This window comes from Coregonus lavaretus (genome assembly GCF_964263955.1).
Source record: "Coregonus lavaretus genome assembly, chromosome: 11".
NCBI lineage: Eukaryota > Metazoa > Chordata > Actinopteri > Salmoniformes > Salmonidae > Coregonus > Coregonus lavaretus.
The window spans coordinates 47,482,860-47,503,511 of NC_139998.1; positions in this window are offsets into that span (position 1 = coordinate 47,482,860).

A 20,652-nucleotide genomic window follows, 5' to 3' on the forward strand; every position below is an offset into this window, starting at 1 on the left:
CACACTTGCCCCTTTCCACCAGAGCCCCCAATCAATTGCATTCACCACATCACTATGCTCTCCTGCAGAAACAACAACTGTACTTTTTTTGGTTTTACATATTTACCCAACACACTCCTCTTTCCCGCATCTCTGGCACCATTAATATTAAGCGATCCTACCCAAAGAGTCTCCATAAGAAGTGGGAGAAAATCCAGCAAAGAAGGAGACCAATAGCAAAGCTCAAAAAGCCCCAGAGCCAGAAAGAAAACTTTAATCTAAACAGTGTCTGAAGGTAGACCTTTACACACGGTTGTGACCCATTTCCTCAACCTAAACCGTTTCCTGGGTGAGAGGACACCATGCCCCTCATTTTTCATAGCATGTTGTACTTACAAAATCTTACAAACTTTCCCGGATGGCAAAAAAAAGCCTCAAGGTTAACTTTTTTCCCCTTAGTCTCATTCAGGAACCTTGACAGTTCCCTCACTGTGTAATTTGACCCCTCTGACTGACTGGCTGTCAGCTCTGGACCCATTGAGGAGGAGTCTGAAAATAAATCCTCATCGTCTTCTTCCTCAGACTCACCTTCCTCCTCCTCATCTCCATCTCCCAACCTGACCTTTCTCTCTAGTCAGGGCCTCCCCCCCAGCACCAGGCAAAGGTTCCTTGGTGCCTTTCACCACACCAGCCTCTCACCTCCCACCTCCTTTCTTCTCCCCCTTTTTCCTCTTCTACTTGACACCCTCCTCCACCCCCCCTAGTCGCTTACCCTTCCCCACTATACTCTCCTCATCCACTAGCATAATCTGACTAAGCCCAGCCTCATTGCTTTGTTTTTGCCTTGACTGCACTGTCAACTTTTAATTTTTTTAAATTGCAAAATTTCTAAGAAGAAGAAAAGCTTTGTCATTATGGGGTATTGTGTGTAAATTGATGAGAAAGAACGAAACAGGGAAAGCCTGCCTGACAGAAGTTATCAGACACAATACACAAGGCACATACCACAAGACCTTTGTCTCCTGCTCAGAGGAATGCGATCACCACTATCAGTAACTGACACACATTTTCTATACTTGATCAAGCTAGAATTTACACATCATCATACAGTCAAATAGGGGTTTCACTTGGTATCACTTGGGGAAGGCTATGTATTGTCAAATCTGCACTATTTTTATCACAAGACCAAAAGAACAGTCACATTGCATAATTACATTTGCCTCTAGCAAGTTTTCTCCAGCCAGGGCTTATTCTTGACTTCTATTTCCTGTTTTCTCTCTCTACTTCCTGTCCTCCAAATCTGACCCTGAATCAGCTCTATAGCTAGCCTACTACAGTACTAGTCTGGCTAGCTACTGTCCATTCTTTCCTGAAATAGCTGATGTTGGGTTTCCAGTGAGGTTATGGACAAACCCCAAAGTTGGTAGACTAACCCTGCAATGACACACTATGACGGCAGGCTCAAGTCCTTAGACCCTCTACCATAGAAGGGTTAAATCCTGCTGCTTGGAAGTGTAAACTAGTGATGTGCAGTTCGCGAACGATTCGTTCTTTTTGAATGACTCTTTTTACTGACTCAAGAGTCATGATTCGTTTTTCTGAGTGACTCATTCGTTTTAGTCGTTTGTTTGACCTGCTAGTGCTGGCTACAATGAGTCCTACAGCAGGACTAATACACACTCCTCCGGCTCAGCTCAACTGTCTGTCATATGTGCACAGGAAAATAGATCATGAGCATAGAGAAGAAAAACACATGTTTAGAACTCAGAATTGATCGCATGGTGCAAGAATGACTGCAATTAATTGATTATTGAATGTTATGGACACAGCTTTGTAGAACCAAAACATACACAGCCAAAACATACACAGCTCAACAAAATCAAACTCGAGAATGAAACATTTGGGGGGCTACAGTTTGCGAACGACTGTGCTTATCACCATGACTGGCTACCCAGATTTGTTTTGGCCAAACACTACGCTACGTCCATGGAATGTTAGTTTCTGAAGACAGCTTCTCCATCCTACAGGGAGAGATCAATCATTTTGAGACCTAGGAACATGTACTAGTTTGTGGCGACCTAAATGCCAGAACTGGACAACAACCTGACACCCTCAGCACACAGTGGGACAAACACCTACCTGGACGTGGCAGCATTTCCTCCCCAATATGCCCCGCTAGACACAACTATGACCAAAAAACTCCTGCAGCTCTGTCACATCCTGGGTTTGTACATAGTCAATGGTAGGCTTCGAGGTGATTCCTATGGTAGGTACACCGACAGCACATCTCTTGGTAGCAGTACTGTAGACTACTTTATCACGACCTCAACCCAGAGTCGCTCAGAAAGTTCACAGTTAGCCCACTGATGCCCCTATCAGATCACAGCAAAATCAGAGCCTACGAACAGAGCAATACTCAATCATGAGGCATCAATGACCAACAAACTGCATACTATTAAGAAATGCTATAGATGGAAGGAAAGTAGTGTAGAAACCTACCAGAAAACAATTCGCCAACAACAAATTAAATCCCTTTTAGACAATTTCCTGGACAAAACGCTTCACTGCAATAGTGAAGGCGTAAACTTGGCAGCACAAAGCCTAAATAGTATATTTGACCTCTCAGCTTCTCTATCAAATCAAAAAAATTCAACCAGACAACCTAAGTAAATTAACAACAATGACAAATGATTTGATGAAGAATGCAAAAACCTAAGAAAGGAATTGAGGAACAAACCAGGAATTGTCCGTAGAGCTCCGAGACAAGATTGTGTTGAGGCACAGATCTGTGGAAGTGTACCAAAAACTTTCTGCAGCATTGAAGGTCCCTAAGAACACAGTGGCCTCCATCAATCTTAAAAGGAAGAAGTTTGGAACCACCAAGACTCTTCCTAGAGCTGGCCGCCCGTCCAAACTGAGCAATCGGGGGAGAAGGGCCTTGGTCACGGGATGACCAAGAACCCAATGGTCACTCTTACAGAGCTCCAGAGTTCATCTGTGGAGATGGGAGAACCTTCCAGGAGGACAACCATCTCTGCAGCACTCCACCAATCAGGCCTTTATGGTAGAGTGGCCAGACGGAAGTCACTCCTCAGTAAAAGGCACATGACAGCTTGCTTGGAGTTTGCCAAAAAAGGCACCTAAATGACTCTCAGACCATGAGAAACAAGATTATCTGGTCTGATGAAACCAAGATGTAACTCTTTGGCCTGAATGCCAAGCGTCACATCTGGAGGAAACCTTGCACCATCCCTACAGTGAAGCATGGTGGTGGCAGCATCTTGTTGTGGGGATGTTTTTCAGCGGAAGGGACTGGAAGACTAGTCAGGATCGAGAAAAGATGAACGGATCAAAGTACAGAGAGATCCTTGATGAAAACCTGCTCCAGAGTGCTCAGGACTGGGGTGAAGGTTCACTTTCCAACAGGACAACGACCCTAAGCACACAGCCAAGACAACACAGAAGTGGCTTCGGGACAAGTCTCTGAATTTCTTTCATTGGCCCAGCCAGAGCCCGGACTTGAACCTGATCAAACATCTCTGGAGAGACCTGAAAATAGCTGTGAAGCGAAGATCCCCATCCAACCTGACAGAGCTTGAGAGGATCTGCAGAGAAGAATGGGAGAAACTCCCCAAATACTGGTGTGCCAAGCTTGTAGTGTCATACCTAAGAAGAATCAAGGCTGTAATCGCTGCCAAAGGTCCTTCAATAAAGTACTGAGTAAACAGTGATATTTCAGTTTTTTATTTTTAATGAATTTGCCAAAATTCTGACAACCTGTTTTTGCTTTGTTGTTATGTGGTATTGTGTGTAGATTGATGAGGGGGGAAAAACAATTTAATCCATTTCAGAATAAGGCTGTAACATAACAAAATGTGGGAAAAGCGAGAGGTCTGAATACTTTCCAAATGCTCTGTATGTCAATGAATTGGTGAGGGACAAGAACAGTCTTGAGCACTCTGCCTCACCCTACTAGACTCTGAAGTCAAATGTTTACTGTTTGCAGTTGATCTGGTGCTTCTGTACCCAACCAAGGAGGGCATACAGCAGCACCTAGATATTCTGCAAAGATTCTATCAGACTTGGGATCTGACAAAAATAATGGTGTTCCAAAAAAGGTCCAGTTGCCAGGACCATAAATACAAATTCCACCTAGACACTGTTGCCCTACAGCACACAAAAATACATACCTACCTATGCCTAAACATCAGCACCACAGGTAACTTCCACAAAGCTGTGAACAATCTGATAGAAAAGGCAAGATGGGCCTTCTACGCCATCAAAAGGAACATAACATTTTACATCCCAATTAGGATCTGGCTTAAAATACTTGAATCAGTTATAGAACCCATTGCCCTTTATGGTTGTGAGGTCTGGGGTCCGCTCACCAACCAAGAATTCACAAAATGGGACAAACACCAAATTGAGACTCTGCATGCATAATTCTGCAAAAACATACAGTGGGGAAAAAAGTATTTAGTCAGCCACCAATTGTGCAAGTTCTCCCACTTACATTTTTTCCCCACTGTACTTGTGTACAGCGTAAAACCCCAAACAATGCATGCAGAGCAGAATTAGAATGATTCCTGCTAATGATCAAAATCCAGAAAAGAGCAATTCAATTCTACAACCACGTAAAATGATTCTCAAACCTTCCATAACAAAGCCCCCACCTACAGAGAGATTAACCTGGAGAAGAGTCCACAAGCAAGCTGGTCCTGGGGCTCTGGTCACAAACACAAACAGACCCCACAGAGCCCCAGGACAGCAACACAATTAGACCCAACCAAATCATGAGAAAACAAAAAGAGAATTACTTGACACATTACAGCAAAACGGAGCAAACTAGAATGCTATTTGGACCTAAAAAAAGAGTACACAGTAGCAGAATACCTGACCACTGTGACTGACCCAAAATTAAGAAAATCCTTGACTATGTACAGACTCCGTGAGCATAGCCTTGCTATTGAGAGAGGCCGCCATCGGCAGACCTGGCTCTCAAGAGAAGACAGGTTATGTGCACACTGCCCACAAAATGAGGTGGAAACCGAGCTGCAGTTCCTAACCTCCTGCCAACTGTATGACCATATTAGAGACACATATTTCCCTCAAATTACACAGACCCACAAAGAATTTGAAAACAAATCCAATCTTGATAAACTCATACCTATTAGGTGAAATACCACAGGGTGGCACCACAGCAGCAAGATGTGTGACCTGTTGCCACAAGAAAAGGGCAACCAGAGGAGCCCAAACACCATTGTAAATACAATCTATATTTATCTGTTTATTTATTTTCCCTTTCGTACTTCAACTATTTGCACATTGTTACAACACTGTTCATAGCCAATAATATAACATTTGAAATGTCTATATTCTTTTTTTAAAAAATATGAGTGTAATGTTTACTGTTCATTTTTGATTGTTTATTTCCCTTGTTTATTTCCTGTCGATTTCACTTGCTTTGGCAAGGTAAACATATGTTTCCCATGCCAATAAAGTCCTTTGAATTGAAATTGAATTGAAATTGAATTCTTCTCCGCAATAGCTATAGCGAATGACAGAGCAGTGGAAGAATTTAGTGTGTCGTCAGGCTACTTCTCAACATCACGGCAGTCAAGCAATGCATTCCGCCAAGAGTCGTTCACAATGTAGTCCAGTTGTGTCCACAACTAAACCTCGTTTAAAATGTATCAAGAATTAATCTTACTTTAAACAAATGTACATTGTTTAAAGCACACGTTTACAAGTCTCAGTCACAAAAGACAGCTCCAATAAGCCAATAAAACGACGTGAACAATAGGCTCGTAGAATCATGACTCTTCGAGTTTTCAGCACTCAGGACTGGTAGGGGGTCCTGCGTGCTTTGAGCATTACTGACTCGTTCTTTTGACTGAACAAGTAGAAGAAAATCCAAGTCAGTAAGAAGAGCCAAACTTCCCATCACTAGTGCAAACTAGTCAGTTGCACAACTGAATGCATTCAACCGAAATGTGTCTTCCGCATTTAACCCAACCCCTCTGAATCAGAGAGGTGCAGGGGGCTGCCTTAATCGACGTCATAGGCACCCAGTTGTTGTGGGGGTTAACTGCCTTGCTCAACGGCAGATTTTTCCACCTTGCTGACTCTTGGATTTGAACAAGCAACCTTTTGGTTACTGTCCAAACGCTCTAACCACCAGGCTACCAAGGTGGCAGAGTACATAGGAAAGGCATGCCCAGACAAGTTCAACCTGCCCCTCCAGCTGTGGGAGCCAGGTAAGCAACATCAGAATCCGGCTCCACCAATGGCATGTGAGGAAAGAGTGAGAGTGAAAGAGAGAGAAACAAGTGTAGCTGGATGGGGCTGGGGATAGAATGTGAATGCAGCCTGACTGACACCATCTAGTTCACGACTCCCTCACATTCATGCACAATGGAATACTAGGAATGCACACGTACTGCCTGTGTGGACCCAGGGGTTGTCAACACACCCACTTCATTAGAAACCATCACCATGGCACCATCTAAATGCCTGGAGCAGGAACACACTGTGATGTTCCTGTTGCATTTAGCATTGATGACTGGCATGCATGCCAATTATTTATAGGGTCATGTCTCAAGAGATATCCCAGAAGTTTAACTTCCAAATACACACAGAACTATTAGAAGGCCCTTTTCACCGTGCAGTCACTCTCTACAAATGAGTTATATTGAATCCTGTATACGTATATGTCACAGATGAAGAATTTCTATTGGATAATTGATGAGTCGTGATTTGGATTCTATGTTCTAGGCGGCCGCCCACAGGAAGTGAATGCAGTCCAGAGGCATGGTCGATCCCAGGTTTTGCTAGTGCATGTAGGGCAGGATTTCCCAAACTCGGACCTCGGGACCCCAAGGGGTGCACGTTTTGGTTTTTGCCCTAGCAATACACAGCTGATTCAAATGATCAACTAATCATCCAGCTATGATCATTTGAATCAGCTGTGTAGTGTTAGGGCAAAAAACTAAACATCCCGAGCACCGAGTTTGGGACACGCTGATATAGGGCTTCGTTTGGTGAGTGCATGGTTAATGGTTGTTTAAGATTAAAAGTGTTGAGAAGATGGACGCCTGCATCCCGGGCTGCACCACTTCCTGTACCCCTTGTTCTCTTTGTTTTGGTTTGTATGATGATTTTAACTAGCATGGTTTTAGAGGAAAAAGTCAAATTAATGATATTAATGGAAACAAAGCAATTGAATGGAATTTAGAAACTGGAATGTTTGAAACGGAAATATGGAAAACCATGTCTTAATAAATGTTAAAAACGGTCCCTTCTTTGTCTGCCTCTGCTTCACTCTGCCTGCTGAAACCAGGCCTAGAACCTGTCACCTTGTGACATATACATAGTGGTTAGGTGTATTACTCTCTGTCTCAAGTGTTACATTTACATTTGAGTCATTTAGCAGACACTCTTATCCAGAGTTACTTACAGTTAGTTCATTCATCTTAAGATAGCGAGGTGAGACAACCACAAGTGTGTGCATGTGTGTGTGTGTCCATGTTCTACAGTTTCTTGTATGGGGCAGACGAGGTTTGCATAGGATTACATTGATTTATTAATGGTTCATACTGGACCGGCATATGGGCAATAATACCACGTGGATGGATGGTTGCAGTAGCATAGGGAGAGACCTCTATTAATAGAGTCAGCCATTCGCTGTGGCAAGTGAAAAGGGAGGTATTCCCACTAATGCCCAGTTGACAGGGCGGGAATGTGGAGGCTCTGTGTGTTTGCCAGGTGGTCTGTATGTAAACGCCAGTCTCGATCTAGTCCCAGGGTAGAGCCAGGCAATTTAGGCAAGCTCAGCCAGATGCCAAAGCCAATCCAAGCACTGGAGCCTAGGGAACTAGCATCAGCCTAACCGCTATGCCAATGCTACACAGGATAGTATAAGCTTAGTTTAGCTTCTGGGCTTGACAAGTCATAAATTAGACTAGAGCACACTGGTTTAGCTGGGTCTAGCTGATTCATGTCAACACACTAAAACGTTTGCTTGGCTTAGCCTTAGCTTAGCTATTTTACTGCCAAATGAAGCAGTGGCTATAAGCTAAGGTGGTGATAAAGCTAGTTTACTGCTATGCACTAAGACAACTGGTGACAGTGCCAGTTGTGTTTCTCAGGGATCAGACACACTCTCACACATGCAATGTGACACATTTTTCTAAACATGTGTCTTCTTGGCATGCTACTGTTGCTGAATTCCTGATTTGACAATTATTAACATACTAGAGAGGGCATGCTTAGACAACCCATACTGTATTTTCAGATCAAACCTCTGCAGTGTATGACAGATGCTTATTTTCCCACATACTACTGCAGTAAACATATGTTAATAGTGTAGATGCCTCATCAATAAAAATAAAAGAAAACACAGTACATTGGAAAGCAGCTACTGCATATTATGCAACTGGTTACATGCCTGCTTATTTAGTGCTGGTTATTATAGTTATTGATGCAGTTACCTTGAATTAATGCATCAGCAATGGAACTGAAGTGATGGATGAAGGCAATTTCCTTCTATATAGTAGTAATATGTTTCCTTCTGTGTAAACCAGGGTTGTCAATCTCAATCAACGCAAGGGCAATATTGAAAAAACACAACGAATTCGCGGGCCAGACATAGCCTATTATGTTTGTTTTTACAACAACAGATAAAGGGGAATACAACTGGCCATTGTTTTATTTGAAAAAATATGGCCCTTTATAATGACTTCTTATGTACATAGGATGCTGTATACATAGCTGCAGGACGTAGGGGTGCTGAGGGTGCTGCAGCAGCTCCTGAAAAATCTGAATCAAATAAATACTAAAAAAATTATGTAATAAATGTCGTAATAAAAGTAGTGCACTGGGCCTTTACTACTCCTGTATTCAGGGCTGGTCCTGGCCATTCTGCCGCCCTAGGCCAGACAAAAATATTGCTGCCCCCAGCAAAACTGGAATAGTCCCAGTAAGCAAAATGACATTGAAAAGACGTCTAAAATACATATTTTCCAGATGTTGAAGTTAGGTTCAATTTAGATTCTGAATGAAAGGTGAAAATACTTATTTTCCGGACGTTCAAATCAGGTTCATTTTCAGTTCTGAATTAAAGTTGAAAATATGTATTTTCCGGACGTTGAAAATACTTATTTTGTGGACGATGAAATCAGGTTCATTTTCAATTCTGAATGAAAGTTGAAAATACGTAATTTATTGACGTCTATGATTGGTTCAGATTTGGTTCAAATCAAGGCTGGTCCAGACCGGACCAAAAACCAACGTCTGTGAATGTGGAAATCAAGGCTGGTCTGCACCAAAAAAAGACAGCTGGTCCAGACAGTAAGCACGGCGTTGGTCCGTGCTTACTGGGGTGTAGCCTACCATGTCGGCCTGCAATGGAATTTGATGAATGCCCATCCATGTGTTAGGGCCACCATTTGTAAAACAGACTGTTGCATTTTTACATTTACAGTCATTTAGCAGACGCTCTTATCCAGAGCGACTTACAGTTAGTGAATACATATTTTTTTTATACTGGCCCCCCGTGGGAATCGAACCCACAACCCTGGCGTTGCAAACGCCATGCTCTATCAACTGAGCTACATCAGGTTAGGCTATTTAATCGGAGAAACCTGCATGATGTAAAAAGCGTCTGTCTCATTACATTGTCATACAGTTTAAGTCCAGCCTGCAGGCTACAGAAAAGGCCACATACTCTTTCTACCATATACTATACAGTGCCTTGCAAAAGTATTCATCCCCCTTGGCGTTTTTCCTATTTTGTTGCATTACAACCTGTAATTTAAATTGATTTTTATTTGGATTTCATGCAATGGACATACACAAAATAGTCCAAATTGGTGAAGTGAAATAAAAAAAAATTACTTGATTCAAAAAATTCTAAAAAATAAATAATGGAAAAGTGGTATGTGCATATGTATTCACCCCCTTTGCTATGAAGTCCCTAAATAAGATCTAGTGCAACCAATTACCTTCAGAAGTCACATAATTAGTTAGATTGCACACAGGTGGACTTTATTTAAGTGTCACATGATCTGTCACATGATCTCAGTATATATACACTTGTTCTGAAAGGCCCCAGAGTCTGCAACACCACTAAGCAAGGGACACCACCAAGCAAGCGGCACCATGAAGACCAAGGAGCTCTCCAAACAGGTCAGGGACAAAGTTGTGGAGAAGTACAGATCAGGATTGGGTTATAAAATAATATCCAAAACTTTGAACATCCCACGGAGCACCATTAAATCCATTATTAAAAATTGAAAGAATATGGCACCACAACAAACCTGCCAAGAGAGGGCCTCCCACCAAAACTAACGGACCAGGCAAGGAGGGCATTAATCAGAGAGGCAACAAAGAGACCAAAGATAACCCTGAAGAGCTGCAAAGCTCCACAGCGGAGATTGGTGTTTCTGTCCATAGGACCAGGAAAGTGGCCAGGAAAAAAACATTGCTTAAAGAAAAAAATAAGCAAACACGTTTGGTGTTCGCCAAAGGGCATGTGGGAGACTCCCAAAACATATGGAAGAAGATACTCTGGTCAGATAAGACTAAAAGTGAGCTTTTTGGCCATCAAGGAAAACACTATGTCTGGCGCAAACCCAACACCTCTCATCACCCCGAGAACACCATCTCCACAGTGAAGCATGGTGGTGGCAGCATCATGCTGTGGGGATGTTTTTCATCAGCATGGACTGGGAAACTGGTCAGAATTGAAGGAATGATGGATGGCGCTAAATACAGGGAAATTCTTGAGGGAAACCTGTTTCAGTCTTCCAGAGATTTGAGACTGGGACGGAGGTTCACCTTCCAGCAGGACAATGACCCTAAGCATACTGCTAAAGCAACACTCAAGTGGTTTAAGGGGAAACATTTAAATGTCTTGGAATTGCCTAGTCAAAGCCCAGACCTCAATCCAATTGAGAATATGTGGTATGACTTAAAGATTGCTGTACACCAGCAGAACCCATCCAACTTGAAGGAGCTGGAGCAGTTTTGCCTTGAAGAATGGCTAGATGTGCCAAGCTTATAGAGACATACCCCAAGAGACATGCAGCTGTAATTGCTGCAAAAGGTGGCTCTACAATGTATTGACTTTGGGGGGAGTGAATAGTTATGCACGCTCCAATTTTCAGTTTTGTTGTCTTATTTCTTGTTTGTTTCACAAGAAAAAATATTTGGCATCTTCAAAGTGGTAGGCATGTTGTATATCATTTATGTTAAGTCTGGATAAGAGCGCCTGCTAAAATGACTAAATATGTAAATATGCAATATGTTCTATTCTTTTTTTGACGGAATGCTGATGGAGCGTGGTAGCGATGCGTCTCTCCAACAGCACCCGGAGAGGTGTGCTGGGAATGGACAAGCAAAATATTTTGCGCCCCTGCCTTTGACAAAGTGGGCACTGCTTATCACAGGACGGCATCAGCGCTCACCTAAAAAGCACATATTTCACTGATTGAGAGAAATTGTTATTGTTTTTTGGCAGAATTATGCAAGGTTTTATGTGTTGTTGGAGGTGCATCTTGGTCAGTTTAATCAGAAAATGCCGCCCTCTAATCCTGCCTAATGAGCGGGCTGGCCTTGCCTGTATTAGTGGACCTATATGCCTCTGCAGTGCGGGAAAACTTTTTTTCTCACAAAAGTAGTGCATGGGCCTTTACTACTCCTGTATTAGCTGACTGATAAAGCTGTCTGCACTGCTGGGAGAAAATTCACAGCACCCCCACCCCCAAACACCTTCCTGCGGCTATGGCTGTATATAGCAGTTTTAACCTATTAAAACAAACAAAGAGATAAATAATATTTGTCCAGCCTTTCCTAATATGCTTGCAGATGCGGATAATATGCTGCAACCCTAATAAACAAGTATTTAATAACTCCAAATAACAAAAACGTAGTTCGGTTGTAGTAAAATGTAAACTTAAAACATGTTTTACATGTTTTTGCACTGCATTGATCACTGTTGAGGTTGAACGCAGCATTGCTGTATGGTGCACTCAAAATGAATTGTAGCTGAGTAGCCAGCCTAGGCTACTGCTCAAATGTTGCTGTAATTGGCCTACATGTTTCTCCTTTGCATGGTGTTTTGTTGCATGTTTGCTTTTTGGTTATTAATTGTCAAGCTTTAATAACCGAAGCCAGAAAGCAACATTTTATTAGCCTAGCTAGGACTGTGGCATGTGTCTGTACACTTTCCCTCCACTGTGCGCAGTACAGGGGACACACAAAAGCAGCTCAATTGATGTTGAATTCACTGATGCAAGCCCATCAGGCTGTAATTTAAAAAAAAGTAGATGACTCAACTGTTGACTCATTTATACTCGCTTGTTTGTCCTATTGTCCTTTAGTAGTGAATCCCTTATCTTGTATCTTTTTGACAACCAAGATGACATTTTCTGTAGGCTACACCAATGACTCGTTGGAACCAAAACGTTGCACTGACCAGGCTGGATATGGACATTTAGCCTACAATGGCAGAAGATTCAGTCAGTGCCATTAGTGATGATATAATACAGCGCACTGGCTGGCTCATGTGTGGGTCTGGGAGGAGGGGTGTGGTTCTGGGAGGAGGGGTATGTGTGGGTCTGGGAGGAGGGGTGTGTGGGTGTGTTGCAATGCTGTTTTAAGTGTAGCACGTTGACAGTGCTTGCTGTGACTTGTAGTGCAATGTGTTGCGGGCTCTATGGAAGCAGGACAAAATTAATTGACAACCCAATTCATTGTGGGGGCCGGATAGAAATGTGTCAAGTGCCTGATTCGGTCTGAGGGCCTTGTGTTTGACACGTGGTGTAAAGCATGGTGACAGTGAATAGCTATGTGTGTGTGTGTGTGTGTGTGTGTGTGTGTGTGTATCTCTTGGCTCAGCAGTATCAAAGATGTAAGAATCTCTCCCTGTCGATGTGCAAAGGTCAGATGAATAATCACACAGCCTCCACTACCATCTTCTGAAGGCAGAGTGTGTGTGGTTGTGTGAGTGTGTAAGTGTGTGTGTGGTATCGATTTCAAACACAAAAGGTTAGACTACACACACTGCCTGTCTCTCTCAAACACACCCTCACAGACACACAGGTCGGTGTAAGTGTGGGAGTGCGAGAACAGAACAGAGAGAACCGTACAAAGGGTAGAGAGTAGGAGTAGCTTGGCGCTGTATAGAGAATGACAGGTAGGGAGTAGCAGGGCGCTGTATAGAGAATGACAGGTAGAGAGTAGGAGTAGCAGGGCGCTGTATAGAGAATGACAGGTAGAGAGTAGGAGTAGCAGGGCGCTGTATAGAGAATGACAGGTAGAGAGTAGGAGTAGCAGGGCGCTGTAGAGAGAATGACAGGTAGAGAGTAGGAGTAGCAGGGCGCTGTATAGAGAATGACAGGTAGAGAGTAGGAGTAGCTTGGCGCTGTATAGAGAATGACAGGTAGAGAGTAGGAGTAGCTTGGCGCTATATAGAGAATGACAGGTAGAGAGTAGGAGTAGCTTGGCGCTGTATAAAGAATGACAGGTAGAGAGTAGGAGTAGCTTGGCGCTATATAGAGAATGACAGGTAGAGAGTAGGAGTAGCTTGGCGCTGTATAGAGAATGACAGGTAGAGAGTAGGAGTAGCAGGGCGCTGTAGAGAGAATGACAGGTAGAGAGTAGGAGTAGCAGGGCGCTGTAGAGAGAATGACAGGTAGAGAGTAGGAGTAGCAGGGCGCTGTATAGAGAACGACAGGTAGAGAGTAGGAGTAGCAGGGCGCTGTATAGAGAATGACAGGTAGAGAGTAGGAGTAGCAGGGCGCTGTAGAGAGAATGACAGGTAGAGAGTAGGAGTAGCAGGGCGCTGTATAGAGAATGACAGGTAGAGAGTAGGAGTAGCTTGGCGCTGTATAGAGAATGACAGGTAGAGAGTAGGAGTAGCTTGGCGCTATATAGAGAATGACAGGTAGAGAGTAGGAGTAGCTTGGCGCTGTATAAAGAATGACAGGTAGAGAGTAGGAGTAGCTTGGCGCTACATAGAGAATGACAGGTAGAGAGTAGGAGTAGCTTGGCGCTGTATAGAGAATGACAGGTAGAGAGTAGGAGTAGCAGGGCGCTGTAGAGAGAATGACAGGTAGAGAGTAGGAGTAGCAGGGCGCTGTAGAGAGAATGACAGGTAGAGAGTAGGAGTAGCAGGGCGCTGTAGAGAGAATGACAGGTAGAGAGTAGGAGTAGCAGGGCGCTGTATAGAGAATGACAGGTAGAGAGTAGGAGTAGCAGGGCGCTGTATAGAGAATGACAGGTAGAGAGTAGGAGTAGCAGGGCGCTGTAGAGAGAATGACAGGTAGAGAGTAGGAGTAGCAGGGCGCTGTATAGAGAATGACAGGTAGAGAGTAGGAGTAGCAGGGCGCTGTAGAGAGAATGACAGGTAGAGAGTAGGAGTAGCAGGGCGCTGTATAGAGAATGACAGGTAGAGAGTAGGAGTAGCTTGGTGCTGTATAGAGAATGACAGGTAGAGAGTAGGAGTAGCTTGGCGCTATATAGAGAATGACAGGTAGAGAGTAGGAGTAGCTTGGCGCTGTATAAAGAATGACAGGTAGAGAGTAGGAGTAGCTTGGCGCTATATAGAGAATGACAGGTAGAGAGTAGGAGTAGCTTGGCGCTGTATAGAGAATGACAGGTAGAGAGTAGGAGTAGCTTGGCGCTATATAGAGAATGACAGGTAGAGAGTAGGAGTAGCTTGGCGCTGTATAGAGAATGACAGGTAGAGAGTAGGAGTAGCAGGGCGCTGTATATAGAATGACAGGTAGAGAGTAGGAGTAGCTTGGCGCTATATAGAGAATGACAGGTAGAGAGTAGGAGTAGCTTGGCGCTATATAGAGAATGACAGGTAGAGAGTAGGAGTAGCAGGGCGCTGTATAGAGAATGACAGGTAGAGAGTAGGAGTAGCAGGGTGCTGTATAGAGAATGACAGGTAGAGAGTAGGAGTAGCAGGGCGCTGTAGAGAGAATGACAGGTAGAGAGTAGGAGTAGCAGGGCGCTGTATAGAGAATGACAGGTAGGGAGTAGCAGGGCGCTGTCTAGAGAATGACAGGTAGAGAGTAGGAGTAGCAGGGCGATGAATAGAGAATGACAGGTAGAGAGTAGGATTAGCAGGGCGCTGTAGAGAGAATGACAGGTAGAGAGTAGGAGTAGCAGGGCGCTGAATAGAGAATGACGGGTAGAGAGTAGGATTAGCAGGGCGCTGTAGAGAGAATGACAGGTAGAGAGTAGGAGTAGCAGGGCGCTGTAGAGGAGGAGAGTAGGAGGGAGGAGGAGACAATATCTGCTGCAGCATCCTGTATTAATTTACTTTCATCTTCCCCATTATAAAACAAGGTGAAGGAGGAAGGCATTCCAGCATGTGGAATAAAAATGAAGACCTTGATTGATATTGTTTGTGATGATGTGGGAAAATGCTGCCGCCATAACCACGCAGAATGATCTGTGGCGTCATATCCTCACCAGGTGGGGAGGGAGGTTATATCACCTTTACCCTGACTATGAGGCAACTCAAGTGCAATGAACCAGAATCTGCCCTCAGGAACAGCTAGCCAATGGAGGGAATCCCACTTAACCACCCAGAAGAGAGCAATGGGTTTTCCCCTTGAGAGAGAGAAAGCTGTTGATGGTATCCTCAATGAAATGATAAAATATGCAGACCACAAATTCCAATTGGCTATACTTAAACTCTTTAACATCTTCCCCAATATTTGGCACCAAGAACTGATCACACCAATCCACAAAGGTGGAGACAAATTTGACCCCAATAACTACAGTGGGATATGCGTCAACAGCAACCTTGGGAAAATCCTCTGCATTATCATTAACAGCAGACTAGTTCATTTGCTCAGTGAAAACAATGTACTGAGCAAATGTCAAATTGGTTTTTTACCAAATTACCGTAAGACAGACCACGTATTCACCCTGCACACCCTAATTGACAAACAAAACAAAACAAAGGTAAAGTCTTCTCATGCTTTGTTGATAAAAAAAAAGCTTTTGACTCAATTTGGCATGAGGGTCTGCTATACAAATTGATGGAAAGTGGGGTTGGGGGAAAAACATACGACATTATAAAATCCATGTACACAAACAACAAGTGTGCGGTTAAAATTGGCAAAAAACACACACATTTCTTTCCACAGGGCCGTGGTGTGAGACAGGGATGCAGTTTAAGCCCCACCCTCTTCAACATATATATCAACAAATTGGCGAGGGCACTAGAACAGTCTGCAGCACCCGGCCTCACCCTACTAAAATCTGAAGTCAAATGTCTACTGTTTGCTGATGATCTGGTGCTTCTGTCACCAATCGAGGAGGGCCAACAGCAGCACCTAGATCTTCTGCACAGATTCTGTCAGACCTGGGCCCTGACAGTAAATCTCAGTAAGACAAAAATAATGGTGTTCCAAAAAAGGTCCAGTTTCCAGGACCACAAATACAAATTCCATCTAGACACCGTTGCCCTAGAGCACACAAAAAACGATACATACCTCGGCCTAAACATCAGCGCCACAGGTAACTTCCACAAAGCTGTGAACGATCTGAGAAACAAGGCAAGAAGGGCCTTCTATGCCATCAAAAGGAACATAACATTTGACATACCAATTAGGATCTGGAAAAAAATACTTGAATCAATTATAGAACCCATTGCCCTTTATGGTTGTGAGGTCTGGGGTCCACTCACCAACCAATAATTCACAAAATGGGACAAACACCAAATTGAGACTGCATGCAGAATTCTGCAAAAATATAATAATATAATATGCCATTTAGCAGACGCTTTTATCCAAAGCGACTTACAGTGATGTGCGCATACATTTTTACGTATGGGTGGTCCCGGGGATCGAACCCACTACCCTGGCGTTACAAGCCATGCTCTACCAATTGAGCTACAGAGGAACGTGTGTACAACAAAAAACACAAAATAATGCATGCAGAGCAGAATTAGGCCGATACCCGCTAATTATCAAAATCCAGAAAAGGAGCCGTTAAATTCTATAACTACTTAAAAGGAAGCGATTCTCAAACCTTCCATAACAAAGCCATCACCTACAAAGAGATTAACTTGGAGAAGAGTCCCCTAAGTAAGCTGGTCCTGGGGCTCTGTTCACAAACACAAACAGACCCCACAGAGCCCCAGGCCAACAAAAACAATGTCACGCTCGTCGGGAACAGAGGAGGACCAAGGCGCAGCGTGGAATGCGAACATTTTATTATTATAAAGTATCACACGAACCAAACAACAAAACGAAAACGTGACGTCCCTGGTTACATACACAAACCAACACGGAACAAGAAACCACACCAAATGAATGCCTAACGGCTACTTAAGTATGGCTCCCAATCAGAGACAACGAGCTACAGCCGTCTCTGATTGGGAGCCACCCTGGCCAACATAGAAATACAACAACTAGAACAAACACAAATGAAAACTCACACCCTGGCTCAACATACTAGAGTCCCCAGAGCCAGGGCGTGACAGTACCCCCCCCTAAAGGCGTGGACTCCGACCGCGCCAACCAAATACCACAGGGGAGGGACCGGGTGGGCACTCCACCTTGGCGGCGGATCCGGCTCCGGGCATAATCCCCACTCCCTCTCTAACCCCCCAAAGTACCCCTGGTCCGGTCTGACCCTGCTGACCGGAGCTGGACTGCACACTGGTGGAGCGGATTGCTCTAGCTCCGGCGTGAAGCAGCTGACCCGTGCTGAACCAGGCACCGGTGGAACAGGCACGGGCTGTGCCGGACTGACGACGCACACCACTGGCTTGGTGTGGGGAGCAGGAACGGGCCGGACCGGGCTGACGAAGCGCACCACTGACTTGGTGCGGGGAGCAGGAACGGGCCGACCCGGGCTGACGAAGCGCACCACTGACTTGGTGCGGGGAGCAGGAGCGGGCAGAGCTGGGCTGACGAAACGCACCACTGACTTGGTGCGGGGAGCAGGAGCGGGCCGAGCCGGGCTGACGAAGCGCACCACTGACTTGGTGCGGGGAGCAGGAGCGGGCCGAGCTGGGCTGACGAAACGCACCATTGGCTTGGTGCGGGGAAAAGGAACAGGCCGGACCGGGCTGACGACGTGCACCATTGGCTTGGTGCGGGGAGCAGGAACAGGCCGGGCCGGGCTGGCGACGCGCACCATTGGCTTGGTGCGGGGAGCAGGAACAGGCCGGGCCGGGCTGGCGACGCGCACCATTGGCTTGGTGCGGGGAGCAGGAACAGGCCGGACCGGGCTGACGACGCGCACCATTGGCTTGGTGCGGGGAGCAGGGACGGACGAACCGGGCTGGCGACGCACACCACAGGCTCGGTGTGAGGGACAGGAACAGGCCGGACCGTACTGGGGACACACACCACTGGCCCTACGCGGGGATCAGGAACGGGCCGGACCGGACTGGTAACACACCCCAGTACCTCTCGCCGTGCCTCTACACTCTCCTCCCCTTTAGTGACCAGTGGCCCCCGTAACCTGGCGGCCTCCTCTACTAACCGCTCCATCGCGGCCCCCTGCTGCCCCGTCGTCCACGGCGTGAGCCCCCCCCTAAAAAAATTCTGGGCGTCTCTCCTACCCGTGGACCAGGTCTCCATGTCCCTCGCCAGACTTTCGCCCTTCTGCTTCCAAGTCCGGCCCTTCTCTTCCTCACCCGGCTTGACCCAGTCGAGGAGGCGAAGGAGATCTGCTAGAGATCTCCCTGGCGATGGCTCCTGGACACGCTGCTTGGTCCAGTCTTGGTGGTTTCTTCTGTCACGCTCGTCGGGAACAGAGGAGGACCAAGGCGCAGCGTGGAATGCGAACATTTTATTATTATAAAGTATCACACGAACCAAACAACAAAACGAAAACGTGACGTCCCTGGTTACATACACAAACCAACACGGAACAAGAAACCACACCAAATGAATGCCTAACGGCTACTTAAGTATGGCTCCCAATCAGAGACAACGAGCTACAGCCGTCTCTGATTGGGAGCCACCCTGGCCAACATAGAAATACAACAACTAGAACAAACACAAATGAAAACTCACACCCTGGCTCAACATACTAGAGTCCCCAGAGCCAGGGCGTGACAAACAACACAATTAGACCCAACCAAATCATGAAAAAAAAAAAAGAGAATTACTTGACACATTGGAAAGAATTAACAAAAAAACAGCGCAAACTAGAATGCTATTTGGCTCTAAACAGAGAGTACACAGTGGCAGAATACCTGACCACTGTGACTGACCCAAACTTAAGGAAAGCTTTGACTATGTACAGACTCCGTGAGCATAGCCTTGCTATTGAGAAAGGCAGCCGTAGGCAGACCTGGCTCTCAAGAGAAGACAGCTATGTGCACACTGCCCACAAAATGAGGTGGAAACTGAGCTGCACTTCCTAACCTCCTGCCAAATGTATGACCATATTAGAGACACATATTTCCCTCAGATTAGAGATCCACAAAGAATTCGAAAAACAAACCCAATTTTGATAAAGTCCCTTATCTACTGGGTGAAAAACCACAGTGTGCCATCACAGCAGCAAGATTTGTGACCTGTTGCCACAAGAAAAGGGCAACCAGTGAAGAACAAACACCATTGTAAATACAACCCATATTTATGTTTATTTATTTTCCCATTTTGCACATTGTTACAACACTGTATATATACATAATATGACATTTGAAATGTCTTTATTCTTTTGGAACTTCTGAGTGTAATGTTTACTGTTAATATTGATTGTTTATTTCACTTTTGTTTACTATCTACTTCACTTGCTTTGGCAATGTTAACATACGTTTCCCATGCCAATAAAGCGCTTAAATTGAAATTGAATTGAAAGCGGGAGAACCTTCTCTCTCTTTCCCTAATGAAGTGACTGCGCAGAGTAGCAACTGCTGCCTTTGGTTTTGTCCACCCTCTCTCTTTTTCTTTCTCTGTTAATGTAACTGCTGCTTTACCTTTAAATGCGTATTTGTTTAACCTGACTGAGTGGTTAAAAAGATAGCTGTTCAAAGTCTGTCTCTCCCTCTCTCCAGGGGTAATGTGTTTCCAAGTAAGGGCAATACGGGGTATGACACCCTGTGCAGCTCGCGTGCCCTCAGAACAACTTGCCCCTATAGCAACACACACCACATCGCCACTCCACTCAGTCCCGGTTCATCACAACATGACCTAATTCAGAAATTACCTTAGGGAAAGAGGACGCTGTTGTTGACACAGGAACATATGTAAATAATAATAATTCCAGAAACAAAATGAGAGGGTGAATCATCAAAATGCATTTTGAACCTTTTGTTTTTATGATGTAGTAGAGCTTCGACTTGAGTTAGGTCGAAGTGCAATGTAATGCTGAGTGGTGTTGAAACACAACGCTTTTCCCATAAGAAAGTGGCCTACGGCACAACAGATGGCAGAGAGTAGTGAGCGAGCCCGGGCAGCAGTGAGCTGCTGAGTCATGGAGGACGTCAACAATGTGATTGGTCCTGTGTTTCAATGACTCTGCAAATCCGATTCGCAGCTGGCGAAATGGATGGAAATGATTTGAGCTAATCTGCCCGTGTGCACAATGTCTTACACAGTACCCCATGTGATATAGCCTAGTTCTGGACCTGTGCCATTGATTTGAACACAGAGTTCAGGACAGAATATTCCAGTGGATATATTGATG